This window comes from Sorex fumeus, unplaced genomic scaffold, assembly GCF_029834395.1.
Source record: "Sorex fumeus unplaced genomic scaffold, SorFum_2.1 ptg000029l, whole genome shotgun sequence".
Lineage (NCBI taxonomy): Eukaryota > Metazoa > Chordata > Mammalia > Eulipotyphla > Soricidae > Sorex > Sorex fumeus.
Genome location: NW_026606086.1, coordinates 602,793 through 618,504, shown reverse-complemented (window position 1 = coordinate 618,504; position 15,712 = coordinate 602,793).

The window sequence follows — 15,712 nt, the reverse complement described above, 5'->3', positions numbered from 1 at the left end:
ACTGCTGGAGGCGCAGCAGACCGAGCTGCTGGCCGAGCGGGAGGCGTCCCTGCAGGCCCTGGCCTCCCTGGAGGACACCAGGAACACCAATGCGATGATGCAGAGTAAGGTGGGTGATGGTAGTGACCAGGGCTGTGTAGGCCCGGCCTCAGCCTTGAGAGAAACCATATCCTGGGCCATAGTGATAGCACAGCGGGGAGGGCGTTTGACTTACACACCGAATTCCCAGGTTCAATCCCCGGCATCCCATATGGTCCCCTGAGCACCGCCAGGAGTAATTCCTGAGTGCAGTGCTAGGTGAGCCAGTGCCCTCTGACCTCACAGCCCCACTTTCCCGGGCTCGAGTGACTGCTGACAGCCTGAGCTGTTCCACCCTAGCCAGGAGTGATCCCTGAGCACAGAGCTAGGGTTTAGTCCCTACCCCACTGGGTGTGGCCCCCAAACAAACCAAACTGACTACCCACAAAGGTTCTAGATAAGCATGTATACATACACAGACATGTACATATGTATATATGTGTGTATGCTTCAAAAGAGTCGGGGAATATCTACCATTTAAAATATCTGAGAATGATGCCAGAGCAATAGCATAGCAGGTAGGCTGTTGGCCTTACACATGGCCAACCCAGGTTCCATCCCCGGCATCCCATATGGTCCCTGAAGCACCGCCAGGAGTACTTCCTGGGTGCAGAGCCTGGAGTCACTCCTGAGCAACGCCGGATTGTGACCCAAAAACCCCCTCCCCAAATTAATTGATTCTTTAAAATAACAGAAGCCAAAAAGAGGGAAGCTGAGGAAGAAGGGGCTGTGCTCCCCTGGCGCCCGTGAGAACCAGGGGCCGCGCACATGCTGCCGAAACCCCACCCCCACACGCTCCCAGCACAAGAGGTGATGCTTAAGGAGTGAGAGGCCCCATGGACAAGGACACATCCCTTCAGTCAAGGGGTCATGTCCTTGCCAGAGCCCTCCAATGCCCTTCCTCTTGCTGCTCTCCCAGAACCTGGGCTTCGGGCTCCATCACATTGGCAAATCTTCACGTTGCCAGAGTCGAACACCACTTTGGAGGGCTTCTTCCCTGCCAGAAAGGTTCAGTCGCAAACGGAAGCGCCCACCAGCATGTGGCTTTTCCAGCCTCATTGCGCATACTCTAGGCCCAGAGCTGGGGGAGTCTGGTTCTCTGGGCTGCCTTCCTGCTTCTTGCTCCTGTCAAGGGAGACAGCTGGGTGTGGTCCTCCGGGGTTTGCACACTTGGCTGCAGTCCGGTGCCCGCACCTACCATCACCAAGCTCGGATCTGGCCTGCAGCAGGAGTCAGCCTTGGGGCCTCCTTGATGTCTCTCCTTCCCCAACCCCCCTTCCATCCCACCCGGGTCTGCAGCGCTTTATCGTTTGAATCCTCTCCGAGGAAGGGGACCATCTGGGTCCCAGTGCCCTGAGGAGTTCCCGCACACCCTCACTTCCTGCACTTCTGTACTTAACAGCCGGTGGCCCTGGAGGGCACTTGTGGGCTGAAGTGAACTTTGCATGTGGGCTGTGCAGGTGGACCCTGTATGGGTTTGTTGGGAACTGAACATTTCCATGTTTTGTTTTGTTTTGTTTTGTTTTGTTTTGTTTTGTTTTGTTTTCAGCTGGAGGAAGAGAGATCTGCGTTTCTTGGCTCTAGTGTGGGATGGCCTGGGCACTCTCAGAGACTGGCCATCAGAACTTGCCCTGAGGGAGAAAAAGAATCAGTCTGTTTTTCTGGTTTTATTTACACTTTCTTTGGGGGCCACACGTGGCGATACTCCAGGCTTCCTCCTGGCTCTGCACTCAGGAATCACTCCTGGCTGCTCTCCGGTGGCCCCTATAGGATGCCAGGGATCAAACCTGGGTTGGCTGCGTGTGAGGCAAGCACCTTTCCCGCTGTGCTATCACTCAGACCCAACGCGCCTGCCAGTTTTCAAGTGAAACATGAATGTTTGTGCCTACAGTCATGCTTGCTTTTTTAAAGTGGGATTTCCCCCCGCCCCATTCATTTGAAAGAAGTGAATTTGTCTTTGTAGGAGAGGGAAGACCCCTCTTGACTCCCTGCTCTGAGAAGAACCGAGGGGTACCAGCATCTCCTCCTGGGGTCTTCCCTGGGCACCCGGGAGCTTGCGCTCAGGAAGGGAAAGGGGAGCTCTGGCTGCCTCCAACCCTGGGGCGGGGACTGGAAGCGGGGCCCAGCCTCCTCTGTGGCGGGCTCCCATGGCTCCCGCAGATGGCTCACCGTCTCACGCTCTCCTTGAACACAGATTGATTTCCTGAATTCCGTGATTGTGGACCTCCAAAGAAAGAATCAGGACCTCAACATGAAAGTGGAGATGATGTCCGAGGGGGCTCTCAAAGGGAACGGGGACGACCTCAACAATTACGACAGCAACAACTTCGGCCCGGCCACCTCATTCTCTGCACTGTGCAGAAATCTCCAGCAGTTCCTGGATTAGATAGCAAGTACTTGTGAAACACATAAAATAACCAATTTACTGTCTTTACAAAGTTTACTTTTTTTCCACTGTGGTTTTAGATGAATGTATGATGAGAAATTCAACATTAATAATTTTGGATTTTCTTATCAGAAAAAATTAAATGAAGGACCTGAACCATCAGAAGTTTATCATCCAGTCTGAATCTCTTTATGTTCATTTGAATGTTTTCTAGTTCTGTAAAACGTGATAAATAATGTACCATCAGGGCTACATGGATTATAAGAACTTCTATAATTGTATATATGCTTTTGATGTATTTTCCTCTGGAGATTATCAAGTGTCTCACCAGTGAAAGATCGTAATCCATTGACATTTTGAGTAATAAACACGATTGAAATTGTTTCACAAACTATGTAAAGCAGTATTAAAATTAGAGCAAACAATGTTCTTTATCTACTTGAATAAAATTATTTCCATTTTGCCAGTGACAACTGATTATTCTCCGGTTTATTTATAAAAGATTTTTGGCTAGCAATCAAGAACTATAGAGTCAAAGAAGTCAAAGAGTTTCTACAATGGAATTGTGATACACCAATTTCTTTTAGTTTCTTTATGTTTGTGCCACACCTGGTGATGTCTTAGGGCTTATTCATGGCTCTGCACTCAGGAATCACTCCTGACAGTGCTTGGGCAGACTATACGGTACGTCAGGGATTGAAGCCAGATTGGCCAAAGCACATGCCCTACCAGCTGAACTATTGCTCTGTGCCTGTATACCATTTTCTTAAAAGTGTTTATCTTGGGCTAAAGAGGTAGTACAGTGAGTAGGTTTCTTATCTTGCATGTGGCTGATCTGGGTTCAATTGCAGGAATCCCATCCAGTCATCTGTGCCCCGGCAGGAGCAATCACTAAGTGCAGAGGCAGGAGTAAACCGTAAGAAGCACTGGGTTGGGGGTATGGTGCCACCAGCAGGTCTCTCTGTACCTGTGAGATGAGTGCATCAGCAGCCTGATGGCGCCTTCAGACTTCCAGGTACCCCCAAATTGCTGCTGTGCCTTGGGACAGACCCCAAAAACGTGGGGCAGAGTTTACCAAGAAAGTAAACAGGCAAAAGTTAGGTATGTGGGAGACACAGACACAAACCACCTCCAGTCCAGCTATATAATTGGAGGCATGGCCTCTCTGGTTCCTGATTGAACTGCTTAACGGCCATGATCCCAGAGACTCAGAAACAAATCTCGAAACCCAACAGCTTTGGGCAGAAATGTGTCCAGTCCCTGAAGTAAGTTACAGGCGCTGGGCCACCCCAGGTGGGAACAGATTTCGTGCGTTGGCCCGTTCCCCCTGGCAGCCTGCTGGCCGCCATCCTCCGGAGGCCACTGGACAGTCAGGTTTGGGCTCACAGTGACGAGACACGTAGGGCCTCACGGGATGTGGGTGGAGCTGGCCCTTTCCTCCCCAACGAGACCCCAAGTCGTCACCCACAAACGGCCTCTCTGGCTGCTGATTTAATCTTGGAACCCAGCAGGTTTGGGCAAGAAATTCCTCCAGATTTAATGGTTAAAATTGTGGAATTTCAAAATCGCGCAGCCACTACGGCAGCCACGCGATGTCATATGTTATTCATAACCAGGAGTAGAAAACAAATTGTCTACTGTTGCCTTTACAGCAGATCTGAGCACCAAATAATAATGGTGGGTCCGGTGTCAATATATTGAATGTAATCAAAGCAGAGAGAGTAATATGGAAATTATCTCCTCTACAGGTAGGGGGAGGGTGTGGGATGGGTCTATACTGGGGTTTTTGGTGGTGGAGAATGGGCCCTAATGAAAGTACGGGTGTTTCATTTTATGACCAAGACTTAAACGCGAAAGCTTTGTAACTGCTCTCATGGTGATTCAGTAAATAAAATTATAAAAAATGAAAAGAAAACCACTAGGTGAGGTTTAAAAACAAAAAAAAAAACCCCAAAACAAACAAAACCTTTCTTGCATTATTGCAAAGCTTCCTAGTCAATGTACCCTAAAATGAATGCCTTCAGTGATTCTTCACAAGACAAAAATGAAGGGACACCAAGCAGTACAAACACCATCAATCCGTAAAGTCTGGGAAAGAACTGGACATTGCTATATTATTAACCCAAAATGAACAGAACCAAATATGCTTATAAGCACCAACTCCTGTACGTTTGAAGCACATGTCCTCACGTTGAGATTTCTGGAAAAAGAACTTGAGTAGGACCGTTACTTTCAGCCTTCATAATACCCAATAGCAGTCCTTGACCTTAGAATCTATGGTAGGGAATTCAAACGGTCTATACATGAATCATGGTTACTTTGCAGGATATCCAAATATGATTACATCGTACTGTGAGTATTCTGTAATACTACGTTGTAAGTCAGTAAACTGCAGATTGGAGAGAGAGCCCTGGGGCAAGGCTGATGCCTAGCAAGCAGCAAACCCAGATTCTTTTCCCTGGCACTTCATAGTGTCCCCAGTATCCCCTCCAGGAGTGATGCCTGAGCAGAGCTCGGAGGAGCCTCAGCACTGCTGGATATGATTCCCAAGTCCCTTCACAAATATAAGTATGCACTCATTTTGTGGAATAGATATATATGGTCACAGTCCTCCCGTTGTTCATTGATTTGCTTGAGCGGGCCCAGTAATGTCTCCATCGTGAGACTTGTTTTTACTGTGTTTGGCATATCAAATACGTCACGGGGAGCTTGCCAGGTTCTGCCGTGCGGGCGAGATACTCTCGGTAGCTTGCTAGGCTCTCCGAGAGAGGCAGAGGAATCAAACTCGGGTCGGCCATGTTGGCTGCGTGCAAGGCAAACTCCCTACCCGCTCTGCTATGGCTCCAGCCCATAATACACACACACACACACACACACACACACACACACACACACACACATATTTGAGATTGATATCCAAGGTTAGAAAAATGGGGGCCAGGAGGCCTTGTCAATGGTTGGAAAAAACCACACATGTAGGGGACAGAGGATGCTTAGGATAGAGTAGGGACCAGTATGGCAATAATGGTTGTGATGTAGGCAGGTAGATAGGGAAAGGCCCTTTGCAATGAAACAAAGTTTCATGGAAGAAGAATTCTAGGAATGAGCCACCTTGTGGATACAGAAAGCAAAGGCCTGATAAGACCATCCGCAGACCCTGAGGATAAAGGCCTCCTCCCCATGAAATTCCTCTTTTTGGACCTCCCTGGTAACCTCCTTAGCAACGGACTTTTACCTGGGAAGAAGCCCTACGTGGGGGCAGGTTGGAGAAACCCTATAAAGGCCACCTTGAACAAAGGAGCCCATGTGCTGCTTAATTCCTGCACTCTGTTTGGTCCCTCGAGCACCGCCAGGAGTGTTCTCTGAGCACAGAGCCAGGGGTAAGCCCCGAACACCGCCAAATGTGCCACAAAAAAGAACTATCTTGTTACAGATTCGTTTTCTGCATGTGCTGTTATGACTAAGGAGAACAAAAACTTCAACCAGAGTATCAGGAGAAAAAGACATACTTCAACAGGATGGAAAAAATCTTGAACTGAGGTGGGGCAGATAGGCCCAGAATTTGAACTTCCTGCAGAAATGCAAACGAAAGTCAGAATGAAAAGGACAAATAGGGGAAGTGCAGGATAGCACAGCGGGCAGGGAACTTGCCTTGTTTGAGGCCAACCCAGGGTCGATCCCTGATCCCCAGCATCCCAGGTGGACCCTCCCCCGCCAGGAGTGATCCTTGAGCGCATCGCCAGGAGGAAGCCCCTCACATCACGAGGTGTGGCCCCAAAACAAAAGAAAAGAAAAAGGCAGATGGGCCTAAGCATATCTGAGCTTTGCTCTGAAGTCTGGGGCCACAGGGAGCACAGGCTTTGCAGGAGGCAGAGTTCCCTCCCTCCGCCCAGCCCCCAGCAGGGAGCCAGGAGTATCTCCAAGGCCAGCCCACTGCCAGGCTGCCGAAGATGGAGGACACAAGGAAGGGAAATGCGTTTCCCATGAAATCTCCTGTGCTGTAATTCCCTGTGACACAGCGCACCCCCCACCCCACCCCCACCGTCTGTTCTGGTTGCGGGGAGACCCCCTCCTCTGTACTCTTGAGTGGCGATTGTCGGGGTCTGCTGCGCGTCCACGGTTGCCTCCCATCTCAGGTCCTTCCATCCACTCATCCTCCCAGCCCCCCAGAGCTGGTCCCAAATGGTCGGTTCATCCCTGGTGCTATTTGCAGGAGACAACTCCCAAGTTGGGGGCACACAGACACCAGAGTCCCATCCTCCCCCGCGGTCCCCACAATGCACAGACCCCCAGAATCAAGGCTGGCGCCCCTGGCTTGAGGAGGAACCATCCGTCAGAACGGGAAGCAGTTTTTTGTTTCATTTTGGTTTTGTTTTTTTAAGACACGCATCTTGGCATGCAACTTAGTGCTGGAGCGGTAGCACAGCGGGGTAGGGCCTTGCACGCGGCTGACCCGGGTTCGATTCCCAGCATCCCATATGGTCTCCTGAGCAACACCAGGAGTAATTCCTGAGTGCAGAGCCAGGAGTAACCCTGTGCATCGCTGGGCGTGACCCCCGGCAAAAATAAATTCATAAATTCTAAAAAATAAATGACCCATTTAACCACTTGTCCATTTCCCTCTGCTGTCTCATCACCTCTGTTCCCCTTCTCCCCTTATGTCCCAGGAAAGTTTATGCAGCCATCCATGGAAAGTCATTCTTTCAGGGGCTGGGGAAGTCGTAGAACTGGTACTATCTTGTCTTGTACACAGCTGAGCTGGGTTCAATCCCTGGCACCCCGTGTGGTACCCTGAGCCCAGAGCCAGGGTAAACCCTGAGCATGGCCAGGTGTGCACCCATCCACCCCGAAGGAAAAAAACTTTCAGTGAATCTAAGGAACAAATGATGACTTTATTTTTCTTTTGTGGGAGTACAAAAATTTAAAACTATTAAAAAATTTTAAAACAAATATTGAACTGTTTCTTCTCGTTAATCATGGCAAGTTGTGTCTGATTCAGAAATCTGAAGACAACTCAATTGTAGCTAATCCCAGGATCTTCATCGCTAGGTAGAGATTGTAAAGGATTCAGATGTAGGTCTGAGTGTGATGGTACATAAAGTGCTAAAAGGAATTTGCTCTGCTCTCAGGTTGAAAGCCTAGAAGGGTTTAGGTCCAGTTTCCCTGGGTTCATGCAGAAACCGCTGCCTGCCCCCAAGGGCCTTGTTGGCGTGCAGTCCTGATGGCGGAGGCTCTCTCCATCCTGGGCTCCCACATGGAGGCGCAGAACTGCTGCCTCTGAGCGAGGACGTCGCCTACAGTCACCCAGCCCCTGGGTTTGCTGCGGGTTTTCCCCAGACTGTAGTTATCTCCAGCTTAGCTGCACGCGATGTGTGCCAAAGGTGTGTCTCTGCACTTTGTGAAAGTCAGCGTTTCTTTCGGGAGGTTGTCTCCAAGTTAGGTTTTCAGACAGGTTGAAAACAGGTCCAGATCTGTCGGGATGGGAGATTTGTGATGAAAGTAGATAATGGACCAAACATGATGACCTCTCAGTGTCTGTATTGCAAACCATAATGTCCAAAAGTAGAGAGAGAGTATGGGGAATATTGTCTGCCATGGAGGCAAGGGGTGGGTGTAGAAGGGGGGCGGTATACCTGGGAGATTGGTGGTGGGGAATGTGCACTGGTGGAAGGATGGGTGTTTGATCATTGTGTGATTGTAGCCCAAACATGAAAGATTGTAAGTCTCTCATGGTGATTCAATAAAAATAAATAAATAAAATTAAAAAAATAAAAAAATAAATAAATAAATAAAAGAAAACAGGTCCAGCTGCGGAAGGCAGGGCCAGTCCTGCCCTGCTCCGACCACTGCTAAATCCCAGAGCAGACGGGGGCGGGGTGGTCCTGTTCGGCGTACCCCACTTCCCTGACGGCCAAGGACAGATACCAGAACCAGAATGTCAGGTGCGTGCTTTGGTCAGGAACTCTGCGGGTCCGGGAGGCAGCCTCCGCGGTCCTGAGATCACTGTGTGTGCTGATGTCTGGCTGTCTCTGCGCTCACGCACTGCCGTGCTCACCTCACCCTCTCTTTTTCCTCCCACTCCTGCTTCCTTTGCTCTATCTGTGTGTCTTTGATGGAAAGACTAAAGAAACTCTATCCACGTTATAATAAATTTCATATATTTTTTTAGTTTCTAATATTTGGTTCTTGTTTTTTGCATTTTGAAAGGCTGCCCAGTAACACTTTAAGGCATTTGCATGATGACTGAGATTTATTTCTTATGAAAGTCGTAAGGAAAGAATCTGGATAGTGTGATCGCTTGGGAAAGGTTTCTGGCCCCGGACACCTCCCTTCCGGCTCTCCTCCCTCTGCTGTTGCTCATGACACCAAATCTAAAGCGTGTGGCTTTCAAGGGGCCCACGTATTTGTGACTCGGGCATCGGTAAAGAGGCCCGATGTCCTCCAGCCACTTGTGGATTGCATGGTAGAAGTCAGAGCTGAGAAGAGACCAAAGGAATTAGCCGTGAGGACTGGTCAGCAGGAGCAGCTGCCAGGGTCTGTTTGGCCGTGTCCATGTAGGGGTCGCCACACGTGCCCACTCGAGGAAAGGCTGCCAGGTGATTGTGCAATGTTCCAGGCTTGTGTCAGGAACACGCCAAGGAATCTGCCCTCCCCTCCTGCCTCAGAGCTGATGGCTCAGGCTAGTTGGATAGTCCTGACCAAAGAATGGGAATGTGGGACTGGGCGACATTCCAGCGTGGAGAGTGTTTGCCTTGCACACGGCCAACTTGGGTTCGATCCTTGGCATCCCATATGGTCCCCCAAGCACTGCCAGGAGTAATTCCTGAGTGCACAACCAGGAGGATCCCCTGAGATCTCTCGGTATGACCCCCTCCTCCCCCCCAAAAATTGGAATCTGCTCACGATCACGATCACAACCATCCTGTTGTTCGTCGATTGCCTCGAACAGGCCCCAGTAATGTCTCCTTTGTCCTAGCCCTGAGAATTTTTTAAAAAGTGCCATATTCAAGGCTCTTTCCGCGTTAGTAGAATGAGCCTCATCATTGTTACTGGTATTTGGCATATTGGGTAAGCCACGGGGAGTTTGCCAGACTCTGCCGTGTGGGCTGGTTACATTCGGTAGCCTGCCAGTTTATCCAAAGAAAGAATGAGACAATAAGATGCTTCCGGGAGCTGGGTTTTATAGTCTCTGGGTCTTGGCCGTTGATGGGATTACAGGGCACAAGGGGGCCAGTTGGTGGGTGTAACCCCTGCCTACTGGAATATGGAGGATCTGAGTGGAGGATGCTCAGCCCCAATCTGAGCAGGCTTGGAGATCTCAGCCCCAGGACACGCATGCCTTTGTTCCTCTGCCAGTACCTTCATGCCTGTGGAGAGTGGTCTCAGCATGGTGGTGGCTGGTTGTGGAGGTCTTCGGCTGCCGGAGCCCTGGTCGGGGTGGGGAGGGAAACTCAACCTGCTCCCCTCCAAAGGGTCCTGGCAAGGACAGCCAGGCGCGGGGGCAGGAGACTCTGCTCATCCTCCTTAAACCCCTTCACTTTGAATAAACATTTAAAATCAGACTTTCTAAGTATGTGTTAGATTTAGAGCAAGGAACTCTTAAAATAATCTTATGGTGGGATCAGTTACCAAATAAGTTTGTTTTGTTTTGCTTTGGGGACACAGTGCTCTTCAGTCATTCCTGGCTCCAGAGACCATGCAGTGCTGGGGACCAACCCAGCTCTCCTGTCTGTGAAGCGTAGACCCCAGCCCAGCCCCAAACACATGCCATAGGAAAGTCAAGATTCCTGACCCACAGGGTCCCATCAGAGATTTCCTTTCCACTAAAACGCTCTTATTTCCACCTAAACAAGATCCTATTCCCTAGCGAGGTGTTGCTCATGTAATAGCTTAACTGCACAGAAGTCCACCCTTTCCGGTGTATTTCCAGCCCTTGGGTGTTGAATTCAGGAGATCTCTGTTAGTCTCAGATTCTTTGCTTTCTATTTAATGATCTGGAGTGTAAGTGTGAGCCAGGCGCTGAGAGAAATACACACCTCTCTTTTCATCTCTGTGAGAATTCCCGTTTGCCGTAAACCCATGAGAATTCTGTAATGTGTGTGCGGATATCTTGGGTCTCACTAACCAGACATACATTCTGCCATTTCTAACGTGGGCCTCAGTCTCCGATTCCTCCTGTCAGTTTTGGGAGGCATCTGACACTCGGAACATGCTCTTCGTTCACCCACTCACCCGGGGACCAGAGAGACTCGACTTGTTGCTGTAAGTTATGCCTCATTCAATGTGTCACCTGCCCGCATCACTGGTGCTATGGCCCAGAGCATGTGATCTAAACATGCATGACCCAGTGCCGCAAGGTGGGTTGGAGGGAATACCCAGTGGCCCTCCCAGCTTCTCCCATGGGTGCGCATTCCCTCCATCCCCAAGGCACACAGATTCGAAACACTGAGTAGGACACGAACATCCACTGCTGTCCTGGACCCCAGACTTTAATGAGATCCCCCACTTCACACGCACCTCTGTCTCTCTCCCAATATGCATCCCACGAGCCACACTTCTGTCCCCTCTCATGTCCTTTCCAGGCTGTGGCATTGCCCAGTCTTGACTGAATGTCCGTCCCCACCCTGTGCTACCCCCCACACATCCTTTTCTGTGTGTTTTAATTGTTGTCATTGCTTGGTAATAATTTATTCAAGAAATAGCACTTTTTCCTGGGATTAGGTGTTTAAAAGAATTCTTTTTTGGGGGGTGGGGTGGGGCTGCAACAAGTTCTTTTTTTTTTCTTTCTGTTCTCCATCTCGCAAAGGTATGAACTTGTTTCTTTAAATTCAAATGGACACAATGATACGCTGGTTCTGGCATGTACACACAGGCAAACTTTTTCTCCCTCACAGTCAGTAAAATTTCACTAAACTTGTGTAAGCATCAACGCCTGGGCCCCTCCCCCCGCAATAGTCCTGGGAGCTGTTGAGCGGGGGTTCTAGGGCAGTTGTGCACTGGCCTCTCTCTGGGTTGATTTCTGGTACAGGAAGGGAAGTCGAGGCCCCAGGGGCCATGAGGACCCTCAGGGCCTGTGACCAGCAGTCCTTGGCCAGCGGGCCCTAGGAGGCTCAGTTGGCTGGGGGTTTTCCCACCTGGAGTGGAGGGCGCCCCCTAGCAGGCGAGGGGGTGCGTGGTGATTCTGGGGCGGGGGCGCTGCAGCGGGGACAGCCCCCTGCTGGCAAGTGCGGGCCTCCCGGGTCGCCCGCTGACCCCCATCTCCTAGACCGGCTGGGCAGGGTGCCCCCCCCCCCCACGAGGGAGATAAGGAGCCCGAAGCCTGAGCCCAACGCCACCGCTGGACCCAGACCCAAAGCCGCACGCCAGGGGCCCCCGCCCGCCCCGCCCGAGGGGCCAGGATCCCAGGCCGCCATCCAGTCCTGCCGCCCCCGCCCCCGCCGCCCGAGCCCCGTGGACAGATGCCTCAGGACTGAGACCCCCGCGCCGGGGGTCCGCCCCCGCGGCCCAGGACTCGCGCGCCCTGTGCTCCCCTCCGCCCGCCCGCCCCTGCCCCCAGGAAAGACGGTCACGTGGCTTCGGGGTGCGCCTCGATGGGCGCCGGGGCCTGGGGTCCGCCCCGCGAGGGGTGACGGGCGCCGGGGGTCGCCCGCCGGGAGTCGCGGGCCCTGCTCCGGCCCCCGCCAACCCACCTGGCGCCACGGATTTCGGGCATCCGGCCGGAGGCCCCCCAGGGACCGCTGCGCGGGCAGCGCCACCTCCTGCGGCTCCGCAGCCACGGGCTGGCCCCTGAGGGGCGGGCAGGGAACCCTTGGGACAGGGGGACGCAGCCTGAGCGAGGCGCTGTTGGGTGCCGTTGGGCGGGACCCCCTGCGCCAGTCAGGGCCCGGCACCTGTGCAGTTCGCACAGCGGCCAGCAGATGGCGCAGCGAGCCGCTCACCGGCCTGCTGGGGCTGCTGGTCGGTCCCTCACTTGGCAGGACCCAGTGATAGCCAGGGGAACCCGAGGACCCCCTGAGACCGCTCCCAGGAGCCGAGGTGGGGCGGGGGTGGGGACATGCCCTCGCAAGGCCAGCTGGCAGTGCAGGGGAGATGACGCCAGGGCGCCCTCGTCCCCCGTCCCCAGCTTCCTGGGAGGGTCCCTCCAAGGGAGCAGAGGCAGCGCTGTGCCCCGGCTCTGCTGGGGGTCTGGGGGGTCTGTACAGCCCCCGGGAAGCGCTGAGTCTCGGAAGCCTGTGCCCTGGCTCCGTGGGGCACCCCGGGCGCCCCTAGCGGTATGGAGGGAGATGAGGGGGTGTGATGTCACTATTTTCACGTGACCGCGGCGTCACGTGGCGGCGGGGCCCAGTGGAGCCAAGGCCACGCACCTGTGGTCAGGCGGGTGAACCTGAACGTGCTGCGCGAGTTCCTGGACATGTGCGCGGGCAGCAAGCTGACAGTTGGGGCGGGCGGCGGCCTCTGGGTCCGGGGGCGCCACCCAGAGTCAGCAGCCCCGAGAGAGGGGGAGAGAGGGGGCGTTGCGCTCCCCGCCCCTGTGGCCTGGCTCTGGGAAGGAAAACGGGAGCGACCTGAGTCCTTCTCAGCAGGACGATTACAGCCCCGCGTCCAGGCACTCCCCGCTGTCCCCGTGTGCGGGGTGGCGCTGCATGCTACCCTGGGTACCACTTCTCCCAGCTGCCTGTTCCTCCACGGTTCGCGCAATCAGTTATGCCAAATGGGGAAAAAGGACCCTGGTGTCGCACAGGCGAAATGCTCACAGGCCGCTTGGCATTCGTCCTGGCCCCCAGTGACACCATCCTTGCCTAGGTAGAGGCGAAGGTCAGCTGGAGGCCTGACTCTCTCAGGGGCACCTGACACTGTCCCAGCTTTCCAAATACTCTCTCAGAATTAAGATACCTATGGGATACCTACACGAGAGGTTTTCATTTGATTGATGCTGGATTATGTGACGCCTGTTACATGCTGGGTTGAACGGTTTCCTTGGCAGTTCACCCACGGGGTTCATGACCCCAGTCTGACCCCAGGACACTGCATACACAGTCTTTGTGGATGACAGTGAATGTGCTTCCGTGGCCAGTAGCGCCCCTTGCCCTGACGCTGTTTTTCTTCAGGCCACAAAATAGGAGTGTGGTTAGCTATTGCTAACGGCAAGTTTTGTTTGTCCAGAGTTTGCAAATGACTATTGTTTGCTGTTGGCCGTTATTGAAATCCCTTTTACTAAAAGAACGGGATGCTTCTCTCTCCCGCAGGCAATAGTTTGAGATGAGTATCTCACAGGACCATTTGGCTTGATTGCACAGTACTCACTTCTAAAGGTAAAAAGGTTTTGGTTATTATTATTTTTTTGAAACTGTCATTCTGGACTCTAGCAAGAGTAATATGATGTTCCACTTCTGGAGTAAGTGGTGTGCACAGCTGTCTGGTTTTAGAATCACTGACGCTGTTATGAGTGGTAAATGTTTTATCTTCTGTGGACCTTTTGTTTATTTATTTGAAGTAAAAAATCATTTTATTTGGTGACCTTTAGGAAGAGGACGAGCGGAGAGAGAGTAACATTTCAGGAGAGAACGTGGGCTTCCCCAAAGACAGAGAGAGCCCCTACACACATCCCAACATTAGAAAGGAAAGCAAAAAAGTCCCCATCTCAAGGAGAGCTGCGGGCACCGCATTTGCTCGGCTACATGGGCACAAGCAGCTCAGGGGCTCAGGCAGCATAGGAGCCTTGAGTGGACCTTTCAAGGGTGGGGGTGCACCCCCCTCTTCTCCTTGACGGAGCGGCATGTCTTCTGATTGTTACTTCATGTGGCTCCAAGTTTTTCAGACACAGGATTGGTTACTTCAGCCTGAATTTATACACCTGGCTTTGGGGAATCTAAATTTTTATCCTAAAGTGGTTTTGAATTTTGTTTGGGGGCTTGTGCCAGGCAGTGCTCAGGACTTACTCCTGGCTTTGCACTTAGGATCACTCCTGGCAGTGCTCAGTGGACAGTATGGGGTGCTGGGGATAGAACCCCGGGTCAGCTGAATGCAAAGCAAGCACCTTCACCACTCTACTTTCTCCCTAGCCCCAGGTCTCCTGAGCACTGCCCCTGGGCACCTCCTGGTGGTGAGTCTTAGCAGTTCGATGAGGCTTGGTGCTGTGGTGGGAGGGATATCCCAGGCCACTCCAGTGGCCTCTCTTGGGATGCACATGGCAATGCTTGAGACCCTTGTGGTGCCAGGGGACGAAGTTGGCAGTCATGTGTCAGGCATGTACCGAAACCCCTGCATTCTCTGACTCAAAACTAAAGTCTACTGTGCTTTGGAGTGGGAGTGTTAGAACACCTGAGTTTTTGTTGTTGGTCTGTTTTGTTTGGGCCACCCCTGGCAGTGCTCAGACTTACCCCTAACTCTGCACTCAGGAATGACTCTTGGTGGTGTTTGGGGACGGTGTGGGAGGCCGGCAATCGAACCCAGGTTGGCTGCCTGCAGTGATGTCCGCGTTTGGGTCGGCTGCTAAGCTTTAGGGGTTCTGTTCACCATTTGTATGTGTGCTTTCCTAGGAACATGAGGTGGAGAAAATGTTCACACTCAAAGGAAGCCGCTTGCAAGCAGCGGATGTCAAGAATATCATTTTTTTCGTCAGACCCCGGCTAGAACTGATGGATATAATTGCTGAAAATGTGCTTAGGTATCTCAGAACTGATGCTTGGTCCATACGGAATCATTCCTCTGGTGGTTTTAGTGCTCATCAGGACACCTTTGCTTGCCAGCGCTCTAGGAAGTGGATCTTTGGACAGATGTGAGAGTGTGTCGGAGGAGAATGGGGGGTCAGGAGTAGGATACTCTGCAGCCAGACAAGGATAGATCCTCGGAACCCAGTGTGGTCCCCAAGTTTTCCAGGAGTGACTTCTGAGTGCATAGTCAGGAGTTATCCCTGAGCACCTGCAGGTGTGGCCCAAAAACTATAAATAGAGAATGGGAAACTTTGTGCATTGGGGCTTGGGGAGGCAGGGCAAACCACAGAAACCCACTCTCTTAGGACAGTAGGAAGCTCCGGCCTGTCTCAGTAGAAGGACCCAGATTTTTTTATGAAAAGAAAAACAGCTAGTGGTTCTTTTTCAAGTACTGAATACCATATGCTCAAATTTCATAAGCAACGTCAGGAGAAGCTGATTAAAATTTAATGCTGCAGCATTTATGGAGGAAATGCACCAGCCCAGTCTGCATACGTTTGATCGACGTGGCCCCTACGAATGGACTTAAAAGCAT